The sequence below is a fragment of the Panicum virgatum genome, chromosome 3K (assembly GCF_016808335.1).
Source record: "Panicum virgatum strain AP13 chromosome 3K, P.virgatum_v5, whole genome shotgun sequence".
NCBI lineage: Eukaryota > Viridiplantae > Streptophyta > Magnoliopsida > Poales > Poaceae > Panicum > Panicum virgatum.
The window spans coordinates 39,613,777-39,634,404 of NC_053138.1; positions in this window are offsets into that span (position 1 = coordinate 39,613,777).

The following is a 20,628-nucleotide window of genomic DNA, read 5'->3' on the forward strand; positions in this document are numbered from 1 at the left end:
GAGTTCTTTTCTCTCACTTTTAGTTTCTAGAGTAGGTTAGGTAGTTGGGAGTTAGAGTCGAGTCGAGCTTGTCTCGGGATTCCGGAGTCATCATCGGAAGTCGGTATAAGCTCTTGTATCTTTTCCTTTGACATTTATCAATATAGTGATCTTCTTTATCTTTTCGAGTCAGCTTTACTTTCTGCATTATTTATCTTCTCAAGTTATCATACTTGTGTGCGGAAGTAATTCCTTTAGCCTAGGCTTTGTATCTTTCTCGTTTATCGCGATCTTACCTTACGGGTTTTCTCGCCCGGACTAGGGAACTCAAGTTAGGTCCCTAGGTTGAGGGGGGTTTCTCTTGTACGCAACAAGAGAAATCCTAACACCGAGTACGGACATGGTGTCCGAGCTTAGTGTTAGCTAGAAAGTGTGTTCCACCCCACGGTACCGTTGTGGTAGGCGGCAGGTGGTGACAGCCCTATATGTCCCTTGTAGTCCACCATGTTCGGGTGCTTTCATAGCAGTAGTGCCGACTGCCGTTGGACTCCCTTCTCACCCTAGTCTGAGTCCTTCCCTGAGGCCGCTAAAGAAAGCTCTAGGTTCCCGATAACTAGTTAGAAGTAAGGTTTAGTCTAGAGTGGCTAGCTCGATAGTTTAGAAGTGTTTTAGGAGTCTTTCTTGCTCATTGTCTTCCCAACTACATACCTCTCTAAGGATTAGAGTCTCCTGTGTCAGACGGTCATTGTGGCCATTAGCTTATCTGTCTATCATGCTTACCCCCACAAAGTTAGTTGGTTGATATCTCTAGTAAAGTTTGTCATTCGAATCTCTTTACCATACTGCTTCCCTGAGGAAAATTACAATACCCTGGAATACTCCAAGGTGAAGTGCTACAGCGGTGATTCTTTGCGCTTGCGGAATCCATATTCTATTGAGCATAAGAAACACCAACAGCGGTCTCCGTGTTGTACTAGTTTAATCTCTGACAATCTAACCATAAGATAGCATAGATATAGCTAGCCTAGCACTTTTGACTCAAGCTCTAACTTTTGCCTTTCTCCATGTCTATAGCATCTTTTGATTATTTATCTCTGAGGGCAGTTTGTGTGTGTGTCACACTACCTTCTACCATGTTATCTATCTTACCCCTGTTTATGCAATTGAATATCCATTCTAGATCAATTCTATGCAGTTCCATTCGCTGCCTTCCCTGCGGAAATATAAATGACACTCCGGTATACTCCCGGGTAAAATGCTACAGCGGTATTCCGTGCACTTGCGGATTTATTCGTGGTTCATAAAATTCCTACCACCCCCTTGGCATCTGCGGGCGTCATCACTGCTCGCTCAGTGGTGACGTTGGTAGGCGCCAACAGCGAGCACCTCCACGACTCCTGGTGTCAAGAAATGTCGTCTAGTGAAGAAACGTGGGTACATTATATGACAACTCTCAAAATCTAGGGTTTTTTTGTCAGGCTCAACTTGGGAAGCATCAATCATAGCACATGACATTATTTTGCAGGTGCCCAAGGGAGCAGAGCACCGGGATCGAGTGGAGAAGCCCCTCCCAGCACCAAAAGAGGCAGCGGAAAACATCGCAAAAAAATGATGAGTTATTTATCTGTCTACTTTTTTTCAACTGATAGCACCTAATATTGTGTAATTTCAGTCTTCTGAACGTTCTCACTGCTCCGTCGATTAGGGTACCCCTATATGATGTTTGCTATACAATATATAGGATGTTGTCATATGATATTGTTGATATATGATGGTGATATATGATGTTAATATATGATGTTTATACCCTTTTTTACCATCATTATGCAAAATGCTATATGACGTTGATATATGTTCTATAGCATAGGTTAATTAAGTTTCTACCTTTTTACCCTTACTATGAAAACCCCTAATGTTTTGTTATAGATTTTCACTACGGGCAATTTGCCGCACTGGTAGGATCAATTTTGTTAGAATGGCTTGCTTTACTAATATTAACCATGTATTTTTGCATGTTGTTTCCCACATGGTTCATTTTCCTATTTTTTTTTTCAAGGGAGAAGGGGGGTTATCATTTTCTGTGTGTGTGGTTTATATGACCCGACCCAGACAACATATATGACATATTGAAGTGGGGATTCTTTTGCTGTTCTACCACTCGCGGGGGTACATAAAATGGGACTGATATTTGCTATATGACATTGTTGATATATGATGTTAATATATTATGTTATATGATGTTGCTCCTTAAAAATGCTATATGATGCTACTATATTTGTTATGCGAAATGTTTTTGATAGATTAAGTTTCCACCTTCCTTTACCCTCACTAGTAAGGTGCACGTGCGGCACGCACATGTTTGACATAGCACTACATAAATCACCACATGATGAAACAAATTATATTAATAACATATTATACTGCATAGGAGACATGTACACTCGAAACAAATAGATCATGACCGGGCAAATAATTGTCAAGGTCGCAATTTCCCTTATGTCATGATATAGCACCAATGATATTCATATCAAATAAATAAAGAAGTACATAAAATTTATTTATGGCATAGAAGATATGCCTGGGCATCATTAACCAATCTGATTCGCTACAACAAATTCGCTTGACAACAATATGATAGAAGACTTGTCACCATGTCAATGGATGTAGATGTTACGTTGGTCCCGAGGCCTGTTAACTGCGTTGAGATGTGAGGAGCAGGGATCCGTCATTTGCATCTCCATCTGGCATAAAACAATAAGTATAAGAAATTACATTGAATGTTTAAAATTTAAAATTAAAATTTTGAATGATGAGAAAATTACTTACAAGGTTTTATCCTTCTAAGACATCTCTGTAAACAATATTTTTAGTCCGTTTTCCACTTGGATCAATTTCTTTGTTAGGTTTTGCTAACAACCATGTTGTTCTACGAGATACACCTCTAGACAACGCAACATATAGTTGACCATGCGAGAACACGGGTTCCGGGAGGTATATTTCAACATTTGGAATAGTTTGACCCTGAGCCTTGTTAATAGTCATCGCAAAACTCAATCTTATAGGAAATTATTTCCTTTTGAATTTGAATGGAAGTGTAATGTCCTCGGATGGAGAAAGAGGTATTCTTGGTATAAAAACCCTATTTCCAACATGTTGACCATTAACAATCTCACAGTCAATTGCATTATCTTCAAAAGCTCTCACCACTAAACCTGTACCATTACAAAGGCCACTGTGAGGATCCAGGTGTCTAAGAAGAATTACGGGACAATTCTTTTTTATCTTGAGTTCGTGAGGTGGTAACCCATTTGGCGTGATTGAGTTGAGAAAATCAAGAGGGTAATGGTTATGAGAATCATCTTCAACAGAGTCGTGACTATAGAAAATCTTTTCTTTACCAGGAAATCTATCAATCATCATAGCATTCATTCCATCAACATGCTCATTTCGTGTTGAAAGAATTGCGCGCTCTCGCATGTATGTCGCTGATGAGTAGTTCCCTTTGAGATCTGAATACATGAGATCAATGAACTTATCAATGCTCTTATCAGATTCATACTCGATCAATATATCTTCTGGAAGCTGCACATAATCATTGGTGCACGCTTCTTCGGTTCCGTTGCCTATTCTCAATAAAAATTCTGAGTACCAGGCATCACTCTGAGCTCTCATGTTCTGTACGAGGTTTGCCTTATGCACGTTTTCTCATATGTACGAGCGCAGTAGTGTAGCATCTGTTATTTGAGCTCTAGTTCCACGTGGAACGACTGGAAGTACTTGTCTGAAATCACCTCCAAATATCATAACCTTGCCTCTGAAAGGTTTGATGCAACCCATTATATCCTGCAATGATCTATCCAATGTTTCTACTGCTTGTCTTCGTGTCATTGCGACCTCATCCCATATGATTAGAGAAGTTGTCCTTAATAAAACGGCTATCCCACTCTACTTGGTGAAATTGCATATAGAATTATCTCCTAACTTTATGGGTATTTTGAACCTAGAGTGAGCTGTTCGACCTCCTGGCATTATGGACGCTGCAATACCAGAAGTTGCGGTTTGTGGCAGAACCACCTGAATTATCCCGGCTCAAGTGCGTTGGCCATCACCATAAGGGCAACACCGACACAAACGCACTTCAAACGGAACAATTCTTGGTCTGTCGGGTAACGTCCCGATACAACCACCGGTTCTCGGATCGAACAAGCATACCCCGCACGAAAGCGAGTCCAGAGATATTACAACCATACATATTTTACAACACAGGCATAGTAGTTATTACACAAGTTCAAAGTAATATTACAGGTCCAAACTTAGAAAAACAGTTATACAAGCCATAATTTTAATGTTTAGAGTTTAAGCAGCGGAAAGAAAAATCGAAGGCTGAGTATTCTAATACTCAGCAAGACTTAACCGTCAACGGGTATACTTAGCCCACCTAGCTAGACTATGCAGGGTTTTGTAAGGCTCTGGTTTCCTTTTGCTGAAAAGCAATAAAGAGTAAGTCCTTACTTCACATTTTAGCTTTCCATATTCTAGTTGATTAACCATTCTATGTAAGCAACTAATCCTATCCAACCATGGTAGAACTTTAGTCAAACATCAAGATTGATCATAGTAATGTTGCTCTTATTACTCTGTGTGGCAAAGGGATCAAGCAGTCCCAAACCGTGAGAAGCGGATGATTCGAATTGAAATTTGTTAACCTGGCCAGGCAGACCTAACACACACATTTGGAACACCGTCGGGTCGTTCCCAAACAACTGTTTACCTTTCATTCTGGCTTGTGGATAGTGTCACTCTCCCCGACTACAGGGCACCAACCTCGTCCCTGCACCCGTGGTGTTGCGCAACATAAACATAAATAAAACCTATCTCTAAGAGAGAGTGAAAGGTATATCCACTCCCCGGTCCAATCAGCTACTAGGCTTACCGCGTACCATATTTACGGCATGTGGCTAGTACGTTCAAAAACTTAACCACCGCTACCACACACCGCGACCTTAGCAGAATTCATCAACACAGACGGGGTCTCACCCAAGGTCATGATATCGAACACGACCCCATCCGTCGTCCTTATGTGGCAGAACCACCTGAATTATCCCGGCTCAAGTGCGCAGGCCATCACCATAAAGGCAACACCGGCTCAAACGCACCTCAAACGGAACAATTCTTGGTCTGTCGGGTAACGTCCCGATACAACCACCGGTTCTCGGATCGAACAAGCATACCTCGCACGAAGGTGAGTCCAGAGATATTACAACCACATATTTTACAACACAAGTATAAAAGTTATTACAAACCAGCTCAAGACATTATTACAAAACCAAACTTAGTAAAATAGTTGTACAAACCATAACAGTAAGTTCAGAGTTTGAAAGGCAGCGGAAATAGAACACGACGGCTACAACACGTCGCAAAAGTATAACAAGCTAGCCCAAGCAAGGTATCACTCATCTGGGTCATTGCCGGCCGAAGACGGATCACACTCTACGGACCAGCCAGGAGGCAAAGAGCAGGGCCAAGACAAACTAGCGACCTGGTCCTCAAAACTCATACCTGAAAAATGGTTTCAACAGCAAGGCTGAGTATTCTAATACTCAGCAAGACTTAACCGTCAATGGGTATATGTAGCCCACCTAACTAGACCATGCAGGGTTCTGTGAGGCTCTGGTTTTCCTTTTGCTTAAAAGCAATAAAGAGTAGGTCCTTACTTTCAAATTTTAGCTTCCAAGATTCTAGTTGATTAACCATTCTATGTAAGAAACTACTATTCAACCATGGTAGAACTTTAAGCAAACATCAAGATTGATCATAATAATGTTGCTCTTGTTACTCTGTGTGGCAACTAGGTCAAGCAGTCCCAAACCGTGAGAAGCGGACGATTCGAATCGAATTTGTTATCCTGGCCAGGCAGATCTAACACACACGTTTGGAACACCGTCGGGTCGTTCCCAAACAACCGTTTACCTTTCTTTCCGGCTTGTGGATAGGGTCACTCTCCCCGACTACAGGGCACCAAGGTCCAACCTCGTCCCTTGTAGCCACAGTGTTGATCAAAAATAACATTTAAAAGCCTATCTCTAAAGAGAGAGTGATAGGTATATCCACTCCCCGGTCCAATCGGCTACTAGGCTTACCGCGTACCATATTTACGACATGTGGCTAGTACGTTCCAAAACTTAAACAGCACTACCACACACCGAGACCTTAGCAAGTTCATCAATACAGATGGGGTCTCACACAAGGTCATGATATCAAACACAACCCTGTCCGTCGTCCTTATATTGATAACAGAAAGTAAACAAGCAATACCTATAGAGCTCGCGAGTGACCGGCAATCACTCGACTTTTACCGGTCCTATAAGCTTAGCAGTTATTCGAACTCAGGTCTAGTGTTCAGTACATAGGTTCCTAGGATCATGCATCTAGGGTTCCTAGTAAGTAATAACAGTAAATGGTATTAAATTTGAAATATAGGTTATGTCTGGGGCTTGCCTTCTCGGTAGTCGCTAACTATTTCAGCCTGGGGCTCTTCCAAACTCTGGTCCGGGTCTTTAGTCAGTACAGCGGTGTTCACTTGAGCTTCGTGATCACCTCCTTCGGAATCCGGGATCAGCTCGTACGTTCCGTCCGATAGAGCAGTCGTATCTATATGTAATGCAATAGATGAAATTATAACCACACTCATTTCACAATAAAGTTGTAGTCTAACAAATAGTAAACAAACTTAACACATGGGCAATCATTTATAGAGTAGAAACTTAACATTTCTAACTACACAAGGCATCATGATCAACAGCACAAAAGAAGCTTACTAACTTCATAAACAAGTGGTAGTGGTTTCCTATAGCAAGAAAAACATGGTTTGCTAATAAATCAACTACTCAGCACACATTCAGTAGTAAAATCAGAACAAATTACACCAAACAGAAGGTAAACAGAGTGATCTACCCTATCAATTTCATACCAAAACATGCAACCATTTATTCAGAACAATTCATTTATTCAGACAACTCCTAGATCAAGATTGAATTATACAAGTTATACCAGAGCAAAATAGAAGCTAGAAAATTAAAAGGAGGTCTACACGGATGAAACTTAGCTAATTTAAATTTTTAAAGATTTAATATACAAAAAAATTATTCTGAGAAAATAAACAAAACTGACATAAAACTAACAAGATTCATTTTTATATTCTGTTCTATTCATTAACTGGTGCTCAAATTTCACATACAGTAAACTACGATTAAAACAAGACTCTACACAAATTAGCAGGATTTTCTAGGTAAGGAAACTATTTAACATGATTAAAGATCACTTAACAAGTATTAAATCAAAGAAATAGCTAAACATAAGTAATGACCATGGAATTTTTATAGCAACTCTGGCACCACATGATTACTCAACCATAAAAATTTCATAGCAAGACATAGTTTCAATCATCAGTTAAGAAAAAGATAAACACAACTAGCATTTATGCACTAGTAACAGAAATCTATCTTTGCAACAAAAAATTTCAACTACACCCATCATATTATGATTCTACTGCAAAGATCTCCTCAAGAGGATTCCAAAACATCAAGATTTACATTTTTCTGATTTTTCTATGAATTTCTATGGAATTTCAAAGTTTGCAACAAAAATAACAAAGAAGTCCCTGGTGGCACTATTCACATGAGTCATGGGCTTCGCAGACAGCCCCCCTGGGGTTTCTTGAATTCTAACAGGGGGGTCCTCGGCCGTGGTCAGAGAGGGGAGCGGGGGTTGACCGGCCAAATCCCGGCGAGGGGGTCGTCGGCGGCGAGGGGAAAGAGGCGTGGGAGCTTCACCAGGTCAAGGCGCACCTCTGGGTGGCTTGTGAGGTCGAGAGGAGGGTCGGAGCTAGGGCGTCGACGGCGAGCTGTGGCTGATGGAGCTCGGGTCATGATATCGAATATGACCCCGTCCGTCGTCCTTATGTTGATAGCAGAAAGTAAACAAGCAATTCCTATAGAGCTCGCGAGTGACAGGCAGTCACTCGACTTTTACCGGTCCTATAAGCTTAGCAATTATTCGAACTCAGGTCTAGTGTTCAGTACAGAGGTTCCTAGGATCATGCATCTAGGGTTTCAATTCAAATCCTAAGAACTGTAAATGCACAAGTAAGTAATAACGATAAATTGTAATAATTTGAAATATGGGTTATGTCTGGGGCTTGCCTTCTCGGTAGTCGTTAGCTAAAACAGCCTTGGGCTCTTCCGAACTTTGGTCCGGGTCTTTAGTTAGTACAGTGCGTTCAGCTGGGCCTCTTGATCACCTTATTCGGACTCCGGTATCAGCTCGTACGTCCCATCTGATAAAACAGTCGTATCTATATGTGATGCAAGAAACAGTATTATAAACACACGCTTCACAATAAAAGTTGCAATTTAAAAAGATAACAAACATAACTAAGCATATGGGAAATCGTTTATAGAGTAGTTATTTAACATTTCCTACTACACAAAATAATATGATTAACCTCACAAGACAACTTGATTAACTTCAAAGTAAGTTTCAAATAGTTTATATAACAAGTCAAACATGATTTGCAAAGAAATGAGTAACTCAGTACACAAACAGTATTTAAATTCTAAAAAAATTACTTAAAATAGGATGTACATAGAGTAATCTACCCTGTAAAATTCATGCCATTTCATGCAGCCATTTAATCAGAATAAAACAATTATTCAGATAGTACTTAGAGCAAGATTGAATTCTATAGGACACACTACAACACTCATGAAGCTCAAAATTTTTTAGAATAGACTCCATATGATTTTTAACACCTCATAAATTTTTCATAATTTATCTATGCATAAAATGGAAGTAATAAATTAGACAAAAATAAACCACATATGATCAAAAATTTTACAGACATGAACACAAGACCAACAGAGTGTTCTAAAAAAATTATCAGAATTTTATAAGCAAGGGAACTATTTATCACAATTAAATCCTACTTAATCAGTATTAAATCAAAGAAATAGTTAAACAGATCAAAAATTTCCTAAACTTTGGCAACAGCAAAGTTTTAGTAACATGTGATTATGGAAAAAGTTTCACAAACAGAACTTGATTATTTCTACCAGTACAAATAAATTAGAAAGACTAGTATATTCAAGAATCTTGAAACTTTGACATAGCTAATGATGTCGAAAAGGTTTCAAATTTTTACCAGATGCAAACAACACTGCAGGACATAAGCTAGCCAAAAATCACATCAAGTTACTGACTACAACTCCTAGAATAAATAAAGCCTTCTATTTCTAATCTATTTCTTGGACTAAAATACAAACCAAAACTGAAAATATGCATGTAATAAAATTTATAGTTCTCTTAACAAGGATTCCAAAACATTTGGATTTGCATTTTTCTGATTTTTCTACGAATTTCTAGGCATTTTCAAAGTTTAGCCTAAAAGCAAAAAGGAAAAGACATGAAATCTTGCAGACAGGCCCCTAAAAGAACTCGAATCTTAGCAGATATGCCCTTGGCCGGAGTCAGAGCAGGGGGTGGGCGTTGACCGGCCGAATCCCGGCTGCTTGGGTCACCGGTGGCGAGGGTGGAGAGGCGTGGGAGCTTCACCAGGTCAGGGCGCACCTCTGGGTGGGCTTGGGAGGCCGAGGGAATGGTCGGAGCTAGGTCATCGACGGCGAGCAGCGGCGGTTGGAGCTTGGGAAACAGCGGCGAGGTTGCTCCGGTGGGGATTGGGCGAGGAGGAGAGGTCTGCGAGCTGCGCGAGGACGAGGCGGAGCTAATGGTGGATTCAGCGCGGGCGGAGCGGGTCTGGAATGGCGGGTCGACGGTGAGCTTCGAGCTCGCCGGTGTTTGGGCGGGGCGGCTGCGTTGTTCTGGGGGCTCTGGGCTGGGAGCTAGCGAGTGAGCGAGTGGATTGAGTTGCTGGGGTGCTCTGGGTGGTGTGGTGCGTGAAGGAAGGAGAGCCGGGGCGCTGCATCGGGCTGGCCACGGCGGCGGCGAGGGGGCCGCCGCAGAGCTCGTCGGGGTGGCGTGGCGAGGGAAGGAGGGGTCCAGCGCGAGGGGAAGTGGGTCCAGGGGTTCGCGGAGGTGCCACGTGAGGCGGTGGGGAAAGCAGGAGGTGGCCTGCGGCCTCCCACGGCAGCGGCGGCGCCGCTCAGCACCAGCGGCAGAGCAAGCAGAGGAGCAGGGAGGTGGGAGATGAAGTCTGGACTGATTTGCAATTTCCAAAAAGTTTAGGGTCCCTACTGTAAAACAAAAATAACTCCTAAACTAGGGATCAAATGAAAAAGTGCCCAACATGAAAGTTGTTCAATTTTTCAAGATCTACAACTTTGATGTTGTGCAAAAATTGATTTGACCAAAGGTTACAGAGTTATTTTGAAAACATAGGAAGGATTTTGAATTTAATGGACTTTTGTCTTTTCCAATGCGAATTCAGTTTAATTTCAAACTAAAAAGCAAAATTTTCTGCCAAGCAATGATTACACTGAATTTTACAAATAAACCCTCCACAAAAGCAATATTTGCTTTCACTACTCAAATTAAGTTATAGAAAGGACCCTGCATTAAATCATATTTACACAACTACCCTTAGATTTTTACAATAAGATCCTTTTTCAAGCAAAATAAGCACATGATGCATAAAATAAATGCAATTCTACTGCACAGACACCTAGGGTGTCACACGGTTGCAATAGCAATTTCACCGAGGGAATGAACCTTAGCCAACAATGCCTTATATAAGTAAGTTTTAGCAGTACCACCAGGGCCATCAACAAAGAAATCCTTTCCCTTTTTATTAACCACATGAGCTAATATTTCATTGAAACCATAAGACTGCTCGGCATTTAGTGTTTCTATGCGTTTCAAATCCTCCTCATCATAGCCAATCTTCCTCTCTTCAGTGAGCTCTCTATAATAGTCTCGTGATGGATCATCTGTGTTTTTATAAATAAAGAGAAACAATATCAGTTGTCAGGGATTTGATCATAGGTAAAAATATCATAAGTATCCTCAAGCACACCTATTGCATTATATATTGAAAACTGAAAGTATATAACTGTCATTATATTTAATTAAAATCAAAGCATATTCACTGGTTTCAGAAGATAACATATGTTATGCAAACACCTATAATATAAAAAGAACAAGTTTAACTGATACAATACACACAACAATCTAAAAGCATAAAACTAATACCTGATTCGTGTAGTTCTAGAAGGCCATAGTTATTTATATCCTTGCCCATAGATTTCACAATATTTGCAATGTCCTTGAGCACTAATTGAAGTACTGATTTATCACTGGCATGGGTGCGTTGATAGTCCTCGGCCATTGCATCAAAATGCTTATCCCATAAACCACGAATATTGGTAAAGTCACAACATAATCGTAGCAAACATCTTTCTCAAAGCACATGGCATTTTAAATGTTGTTGCTTCGGTCAATGCATCATCGAGCGAGCTGTCAGTTTCAACAAGACCGAGAACCTCACAAGCTTCCCTAAAGGTTGGTTGGACTACACCAAAAACAGTCTGCAGTGAAATAAAAGAAGTTGGACCCCTAACATGGTTCAGGAGCACACGCAAATAATACATCTCTCCTTCAGCAGGATTGACATACACAAGCCTACCATTTTGAAACCGTCTCTTCCTAGGATTCCAATATTTTTTAGACTTACTCCAAGTATAATGTTCTGGAAATTCTCTGTACAAATATCTATGAGCATGGGGATCTTCTCTGTTCATCATAAAGAACTCAGTAAGCATGGACTTTTGTGACCTTGTCCTCAGAGCTACATCCTCAAGATTATCATTGTCATTGAACGGGACCATGTGCATCCCAGGTAGGTGTACTTGCATTTGTAGGACGGGTGGTGACATTGAGTACATTGGAAAATGATACAATCTATAAACAGCTTCAATTGCAGTTATACACCTTGCTTTTCTATATTGCTTGATCTCATTGATTTCGATAGGCACATTCTCTTTGGCATTTTGGACTGCAAAAGATGTGCAGTCGTGTCCCTTATATACGTATTTGTATAGGTATTTCACAGATTTAATGTTGCAACATACTTCAACATTTATGTGACAGTTATACCTCATCAAAAGTGTTGGGTTGTAGGGGACAACCCATCTGTTGTCAAGCCACTTGTTTCTGATAAAAACTTTTTGTCCATCCTCACGCCTCCTGTAAATAGGGTATGCATCCTTTCCCTGCTGAGTGGCATCACAAAACTGCCAGGGATATTTGAAACGACAATTGCCATTCAGCATGCATGCACATTTTGTGTTTAGTGTTCCACACGGGCCATGCATCATGTGTTTACAAACAAGCCGAGGAAGGACTGGATACTTGATTGGGTCAGGAAGCTCGGCTGATATGTACTTATCATAATCATCAAGCCCACTGAGCTTGGCACTACTATCCATTATCAAAAGGAAGTGCTCATGAGGCAAACCCCGTTTTTGAAACTCAGTAACATGGGCCCATGCCGCAACCTTTCCAAAATGACCTTTATTAATCAAAATATCATGCAGATCAAGCAACTTAGCACGATATACTCTAGCCACTATATCTGGCCTATCTTGTGGTGTCTGACCCGGCAATAATAGTTCTGTTATCTCAGGCCAATAAGGATTGCACGTCATAGTCACAAAATAATCTAGACGCCCATATCGTGCCACAAGTGTCATCGCATCCATGAATCTGCAACTAACATCTCGGTCACTACCAAGGAAGTCTTTAGATAGGATTACCCGTTTTCCTGCCTTTAGACCTCTGGTCTCTCCGAAATCAAGAGTATCAAGTATTCCCTGGACAAAAAATTGTAAACAAATATTAAGATTTTTTGTGGCCTAAAAAATAGTATATGAGTGACATAGTCACCACGTGATGACATTACCTGATACAAATCTGCACGTATAATTTTCTGGTGTTCAGGATTCGAATACCAATCCAACCGCATGGACTCAATTTTGATATACATGTCAACAATCCACTGTTGGAACAAACGACCACCATAGAAAAAAAAATCACAAACACACCCTCACGTATCTGCATGAGATAGCAATAATATTCTCGTGCGCTGACATGTATCTGTGACCTTGAACCTCCTGCATGTTGGAAACCTCATAAAATCATAGTACTATTGATTTTACAGAAGTATGCAAACAGACAAAAATATACCTTCTTCATCATCAATAGCGTTAGTTTCATCTATGTCCTCGTCAACATTATCATCTGATTCAGAGTTTTAGATTAGCAATTGTATATACATGAATCTATCTAAATAATAATGATGTAAATACCTTCTTCTTCGACTCCGCAATCGGATGTTATTGTCGTTTCATTGCGCCTACTGCTCCTTCTAACACAACTAGAGATTGAATTTGATGCGTTATTTGCGTCAAGGACTGCAAGAAGATAATTTCATGTTAGCACTGACTCGTACATAATAATTTTACAAAGTTAGATTCATGTAGATGGTGCAAATATATATATATACCTATTTTTTCCGCTTTGTGTACTTTCTTTTGTTCCGTGGAAAACGGACAACCGGATTTTCTTCGAGTAGTATTTGTTTATCTTCCCATCCAGTTTCACCGCCAGGGTAAAAAAAGGATAGGCCAGAGGATCATAACATCCATGGTATGCTCTTATATAGTGTGCACGACCTGAGTTTGCATAAACCATTATACTCATTGTAAACCTTCATTGTTCATCGGTACCTTCCTCCCATATGGCAGCAACCTGCTCCATTGCAGGGGTATTAAATCTTCTTTGATCAACCGATATACTTGTGTTTAGTTCTATCTTGTAATTATCTATATTCTGCAACTGACCAAGATTTCTGAATGCAAGGACATACGGGTTACCATTATCTAATAAAATTTCCAATATATGCTTAATCATCCTTTCTTCCAGATGTGGAGACCTTTTAGTTCGGTGTGCAATATTCTGATCTGTATCATAAAAATATAGCTGCATGTGACGAGGACCTTTTCTTCCTGATTTGAGTTGATCAAACTTGTGGTAAATTTGTCCATGAACTTTGAAAGTATAAACACCAGTACCTGCATTTTTTCACATGATACATGAGCACAATGCCAACATTTATCAAGCAAATATATAAAGTGCGGGTGTGAATATTACCAGCTGCAGTAGCAAGCCTACGGTCAACGGTTGCGCCAAAGCTCATGAAAGAAAATGCGAATTGAAGTAGCATATGTTTTTCCTAAAATACAGTGCATCTTTATCAATCTGGCTAGTGAACAAATGACGAAGACGATCAGGGACATCAGGATTGTATATATTCACTTTGCCTTGTCTACAACAGAACCCTAGTCCTTCTCCTGGGAACCTTATAGCACCACAGTACTCGCATTTTGGGACCTTGCGGAGCACATGGTGTGCTGATGGGATATCTTTATAGACCTTTTCATAGGGATCATTGTGGGGCACAACAAAGTCTGGATCACGCTGGATCTCATATTGTACATCTGCAAATTATTCAAAGCATAGCGCGTCATGTTTAGGCAAAATTTAAGAGAAAATTATGTTTAATACTAATATATCATCGAGACGTACCATCGTTATGGAATACCCTAGCTTCTTTGTCTTCATAAATACCATACTCATGATCTTCAGGTGGTAAGCAGTCCAAATCTTCCTCTACAAATTCAATACCAAATATTTTAGATATTCACATACTTATTTCTAATGTTTTCTTAGACATGAAGTTCAGCATGCCTTGCAATTATTTTGAACGTCATACCCTCAAATGCAACTGATGGATCTTCTGGTTCCCAGATACCGGAATCGTGCTGACCCAAAGAATTAGGTTCCATCACAACACCTGATCGCACAAAAGTAAAGTAATTAATTATATACATAATAAATAATAAGGGAAGAGCTTGGTAATAGAGATTTTGACCACATGATTTAACACCGCCCCTTGTCATCACTTGTGTCATGGAAGAATGTCTGGTCCCAATGGTTGGAGTTTCAAAATGAGCACCTACATCATAATAATCTGTCATATAGTCACTATGGTGTATCTATGCATCATACGAAAATATATGTTGTACCTTGCAGAATAGTGCTTCTTTTCACCCGTGTTTCTTTGACCTTTGTACATTTGATTTGCTTTGCTTCAGTTGACATTTCAGCATATCTTTCCCTTTCCTTCATTCTTTTACGATCTTCCGGAGTGATAATAATATCACATGAGGTGCATTCTGTACGACTGAAAGAATGAGTATTCACAACAAAAAATTAATGATTTTTCTTTTCAATATATAAGTATGACTAACCCATGGTACTTAGATATCACTACTAGAAAACACGGCATGGGAACCGGTTGGAAACACCCTTAGACACCGATTTTCCAACTGGTTCCAGCAAACCGAGACCAATGGCCTCGCCTTTAGACACCGGGTTTTTCAACCAGTGTCTTAGGCTTCCATTGGTACCGGTTGAAAAGACAAACCGGTACCAAAGAGGCTGCCACGCTGACGCAAGGTGGCAGCCCCTTTGGTACCGGTTGGTATTACCAACCGGTACCAATGACTTTTCCCTTTTTTTCCCAAATCCAGTTTGTTTGTTATATTATTACTGTTTATTCTTTTATAATTATTAAACGCACTCAAGCTCTACAGTACTATGCGTTCATTGGTCGTTCGTGTTCGTTTTCAGAGAATATTTGAAACTAACAAAAAGTGAAATGCGAGCATATAATTAAGCTAATTAGATGAACTAATATATTTACAAATTTACAAACATCAAGGCATAACATTTAAAAATATTTACAAATGTACAAGTCATGTTTGTAGTCCAACTACTGGTCCCCTCAAGAGCTCGATGGAAGTCCTCTATGGATGTGACCGTCGTGGTAGAACTCGCCTCTAGGATCCAAGATCTCGTTCAAAATCAATCCGGCGAGCTGCTCGCACACGGCGTTGATCCGATTAGTAGAGTAACATTCATCCCCCATTTGAGACATCTATCATTTAGGGAAAAATGATTAACATCATGTTCGTTAGTACAATTATGAAAATATACTTGTGAACGGTTTGGACGTACTCTCGTATCTTCATCAGCAGCCTTCCCGCATGGAGCCATGATGTGCAAGTAGTCGCATACGTAGTACCCGCACAAATCAGTTCCTTGTTTTTGTCTCGCACACTTAAGGAGAAACAAATAAATTACTCAATTTAGAACAATTTGGGATTATATACTTAACTAGACAAATCTTTATGAATCAACATACAGGATAATCCATGTTAACGTTCAGTTCGGGCCTCCATTGACCACGTCCTTTGTTATTTTTCACAAATATTTTCCAAACCCTGCGCTCAAAGTTAAGTTTGATATTTCAGGAATTTTTATTAACAGAAAAAGGATTTGATTGTGCAAATTGAACTTACCTGTTCAAGGGGTCTAGAATATATTGGATTGCGGACTTTGGATTTCTCATTGAGTCAAAGACTATAAGATTGCCGGTCTCTACGGAAAGTATGAGTAAAATCCAATGATAATTACAGATATAGATAGGATATATACATACATGCATTAGACGACTTAGTATTTATTTAGTAATATAATAGAGGATTGAGTCGACCAAGGCTTACCCAAAGTTGTATGGTATGAATATACAGGATTTGTAATTTTGCCTAGTCAATGAATCGCACATGTTTTGGCATGTTCCCTTGTAATTTTCGTTGAGCACTTTCTGGTTGACTAGCAAAGGAGACATGAAGCCGATCTGATGGTGCCATCCATGTTTTCGGCTTCTTTAGGTCTCCTGTCTAAACGATACAATAGAAATTTTATAATGCACACATATAATTATGTTCTTGTTAACAAAAAGTATTAATGTAGAGGTAAGTGATACTTACAAAACCCAAATGGTGATGATAGAGGCATCGAGGGCTTGTCGATGGTAAATGTGATATAAATTTTTGAAGTACACCCAGAAGTCGTCCTCCCCGCAGAAGAAATCATGGTCATGATACTTGACTCCAAACATTTTCCCTTAGTCATTCGACATTCATAGGTACCATCTATGCAAATTGAACATCTGCGTGCCTAAACTTTTCTCCTCTTCCTCAGTGACAAAAGGTTTTCCATGCTGGAATGGAGTAAGAACGGGAGCAATAGGGATTTTCGCCTCCACTTGCCCCGTTGCCTCCTCTAGTGTTAATCCAGTTTCAGAAAGAAATATCGAGGCCTGTAGGTTCGCCTGGAGTTGTACGTCCGTCGGGTCTAGGAGTGGCAACCCTGGCACCAGGAGGAGCTCGAGTTCTTTTTGTTGTGTGCCAAGCTGAGGAATGGTCTTGCCACATTTTTTCTTCAGATTTCTCACCTTGTGTGCCTTTGTCAGAGTACGATCATAGTCCGAGGGTAAGCTTTTTGGTTTTGGTGGGTTGTCTAGGTTTGCGAGAAGCTTTTTCCCTAGTTCTAGAGGTACCTTTTCCCTCGGCAGGGAGGACTTTAGGCTTCAATTGTTCTTTTATATATCGAGCAGTCTCCTCTTCCAACTCCTCAGCGGTTTTCTCGTAGGTTAATTTTCTTTCGACCGTTTTCTGCTTCTTCTTTGAGGGTCCAGCCGCTGGGAGGGATGCTGTCTTTTTCTTTCCTTTTTCTGGTGCAAGAGGAGTTGGAGTACTCGTGGCCCTTTGCGCTGGCGGAGACGGTGGTGAAGGAGGTGGTTGTGGGGACGGCGGTGAGGGAGGCCGCGGAGATGGGCGATCGGTCTGCACGGGAGCCGTTGTGCTTGCAGTAAGTTTGATGTCGGCCTTGTGCCATAGAACGACCCCGTGCAGTGCGTCTCCCAATGTCTTCTCTCCATCCCCTCAAACGAAGTCGAGCTCAAGATCCTCATTGCTTCCTACTATCTGCTCGACTGTGACGGAGGTGTAGCTAGTGGGTATCGGCCTTCCATGAATTGTAGTAGAAGGATTTAGGAGCAGGGCTGACCCGTATGCGACATGAATGGATATATTTCTTGCCCGCACATGAATCTCGCACGGTGTCGGCATGGTGACATCATCCACTGGATACCTCTGGTCATCTACCACCGTTGGCACAATCTGGGGTTGCTGTTCCGCTTGTACGTAGGGCGCCGTCGTGGATGCACAGCTGCTGCATCGCTGAGAGGCCGGGCTTATCACAACATCCGGGTGCGACCCAGCAGTGCTGCACTACCTCATTGACCCTGGCGTCCATCTAAGATTCCAAGGACGCATACTTCCTGTTCATTTCTTCTTGTATGGCATGAAATTTCTCTTCCTATTCGGCTTTGCTCTTTCGGTGAGTCTTGTAAGAGGAATCTCCGGCCCAAGCAACTTTCCATGGGACCACGCCGATGCCGCGGGCTTGTTCAGGGTGTTCCGGATTCTTTAATGCCCTTGTCAGCTCATCATTCTCCCTTTGAGGCTGGAATGTTCCTTGTTGGGTCTCATCTATTGCAGCGACTAGATCGCGGGACACTTCTTGCATATGCTCGGGCACGACCAAACTTCCATCCAACTGGTTTAGTGTCACGCCATTAGCAAATAACCACCACTTGGATCTATCCGGCCAATCCCAAGTCGTCGGCCTGATGCCTCTATCCATAAAGTCCTGCTCCATCTTCTGCCATTTTGTAACTGACTTCTTGTACCCGGCAGCCCCAAGGTGGTGGCTGTACTTCTTATTTGCTGAATTCACCTTGGTCTGTTCGGATTTTTCTTGGGCTTCCTCTGATAGTTTGTATTGTTTGAACTCCTCCCAGTATGGTTTAATCTGAGGAAGATCGTCCCAGTTCGGCTCCTTATCCTTCTTGATGTAATTGATGTACAACTTCTTCTTGAAAGTTGCAAAGGCAAGGGCCATCTTTTTCAAGGCACATTTCTTCACAAGTTCTTGGTCAACTCCTTCAGGAAGAGTGAACATATCCTTGAGTTCTGCCCATAGCATTTCCTTCTGATGTGTAGGCACGGCGTGTTGCTGTTTTTCGGGATTGCTCGTTTTCCATAGTCTTGTGGTGATCGGAATTCTTGCCAGAACAATAACCCCACATTGGTTGACAAATTTTGTGCTAACAACCTCTGGAGCACTTGGACAGCCCCGTGCGTCCACTTCTGTGATGACCTGTCTTCCCTCCATTTTCTTGGTTGGCCAGCGTCCCCCTTTTGACTGGCTCAACGAAGTCGATGCGGTAGTCGACTAAATTACAAAAAAGATATGTTAATCGCAAAACTAATCTACCGAAGTCACCATGCATATAGTTTTAAGATTCGTACTGGAACATGCTGCTGTTGATTGGCCAGCGGCGCAAAGTCATCATCTTCTTCATCGGCATCTTCAGACATATTCAGGAACGAATCAGCTGTCCGAGCAACTTTTTCAGCGATTGGCTGGGTGGTGTTGGCCCTCGTATCTTCGTTTATTGCATCCAACATGTATTGCTTGGCGACCTCGTCATCACCGAAGGGGTCCATCCTTAACTGAAACCGTAAAAATGTGTTAGAGTATGTGTCCATCCTTAAATGAAGTAGGAGAATTCAATTCTTTGAACGAATATGTGTGTTTGAGAGAGAGAGAGTGTGTGTGTGTATGTTAGAGGGACAGAGAAAGAGAGAGAGTGTTAGTGAGTGTGTGTGTGAGTCAGTGTGTGTGGGTGTGTTAGTGGGATGTGACACCCCGGCCTACAGATAGTACTGGAGAATTTGAGAATCCCTCAGATGAGGCCAAAGAGTTATTCTATAGTTCCTTTATGAGGCCAAAGAGTTATTCTATAGTTCCTTTTTCCCGGATTTATGTAACACCTATCTGGAGTTTTTCTCTCTTCCCTGGATCTTACCAATATGTGTTTCCTCTTTGCCCCAGCTCAGATGTCGGCAGAACAAAAAGACCTTGGAGACAGTGCAATGGGTGATGGTGTTCATGCAACAGTTTCTGTGGGGCAGCAGTCCAGGACCTTTCACCAGTTCCACGTACCAGTGGTGACGAGACCGACCTTATTTCCGGGAACTGCTCCAAGCAAGATGCTCAGAATGATCAGGCTCAGCAGCAGGTGATACCAGTGTGCAGTGATCGTACAAAGCATGAGCAATCCAAGAAGGGATCAAAAGAGTACCTCCAGGGTAGAGTTCACCATGTGTCAGCAGAAACCATTCGGGATAATAGTCCAATCATTCTTGGTATGCTTCTGGTCAACTCTTTCCCAGCCTCAGTGTTGGTAGACCCTCGTGCTACACATTCATTCATTAGCACGCAATTTGCTGCTAAGCATGAGATATTGAAGCTTCCCATGAAGAAGAGAATGGTCGTCAAATCATCAGGAAAAGAACAGATCTCCAGTTACATATGTCCTCGAGTTAGCATAAGGATAGGCGAGGCAACCTTCCCTGAGAACCTTATTGTAATGGAGTCAACAGGAATCGACATCATTCTTGGTCAAGATTGGTCAGATCGAAACAAACTTGTGATGCAGCATACCCAAAGACGGGTAAAGGTCCAGACCTCGTCAGGAGAGCAGATTGAGCATGAGATTCAACATGTTTCCAACTGAAGTCACGTGGGTATGAGAATCCAACTCCGAAGTGAGTAGAACTTAATTCCATCATTGTTTCTCTTTGCTAGCCAGCCTAGAATCTC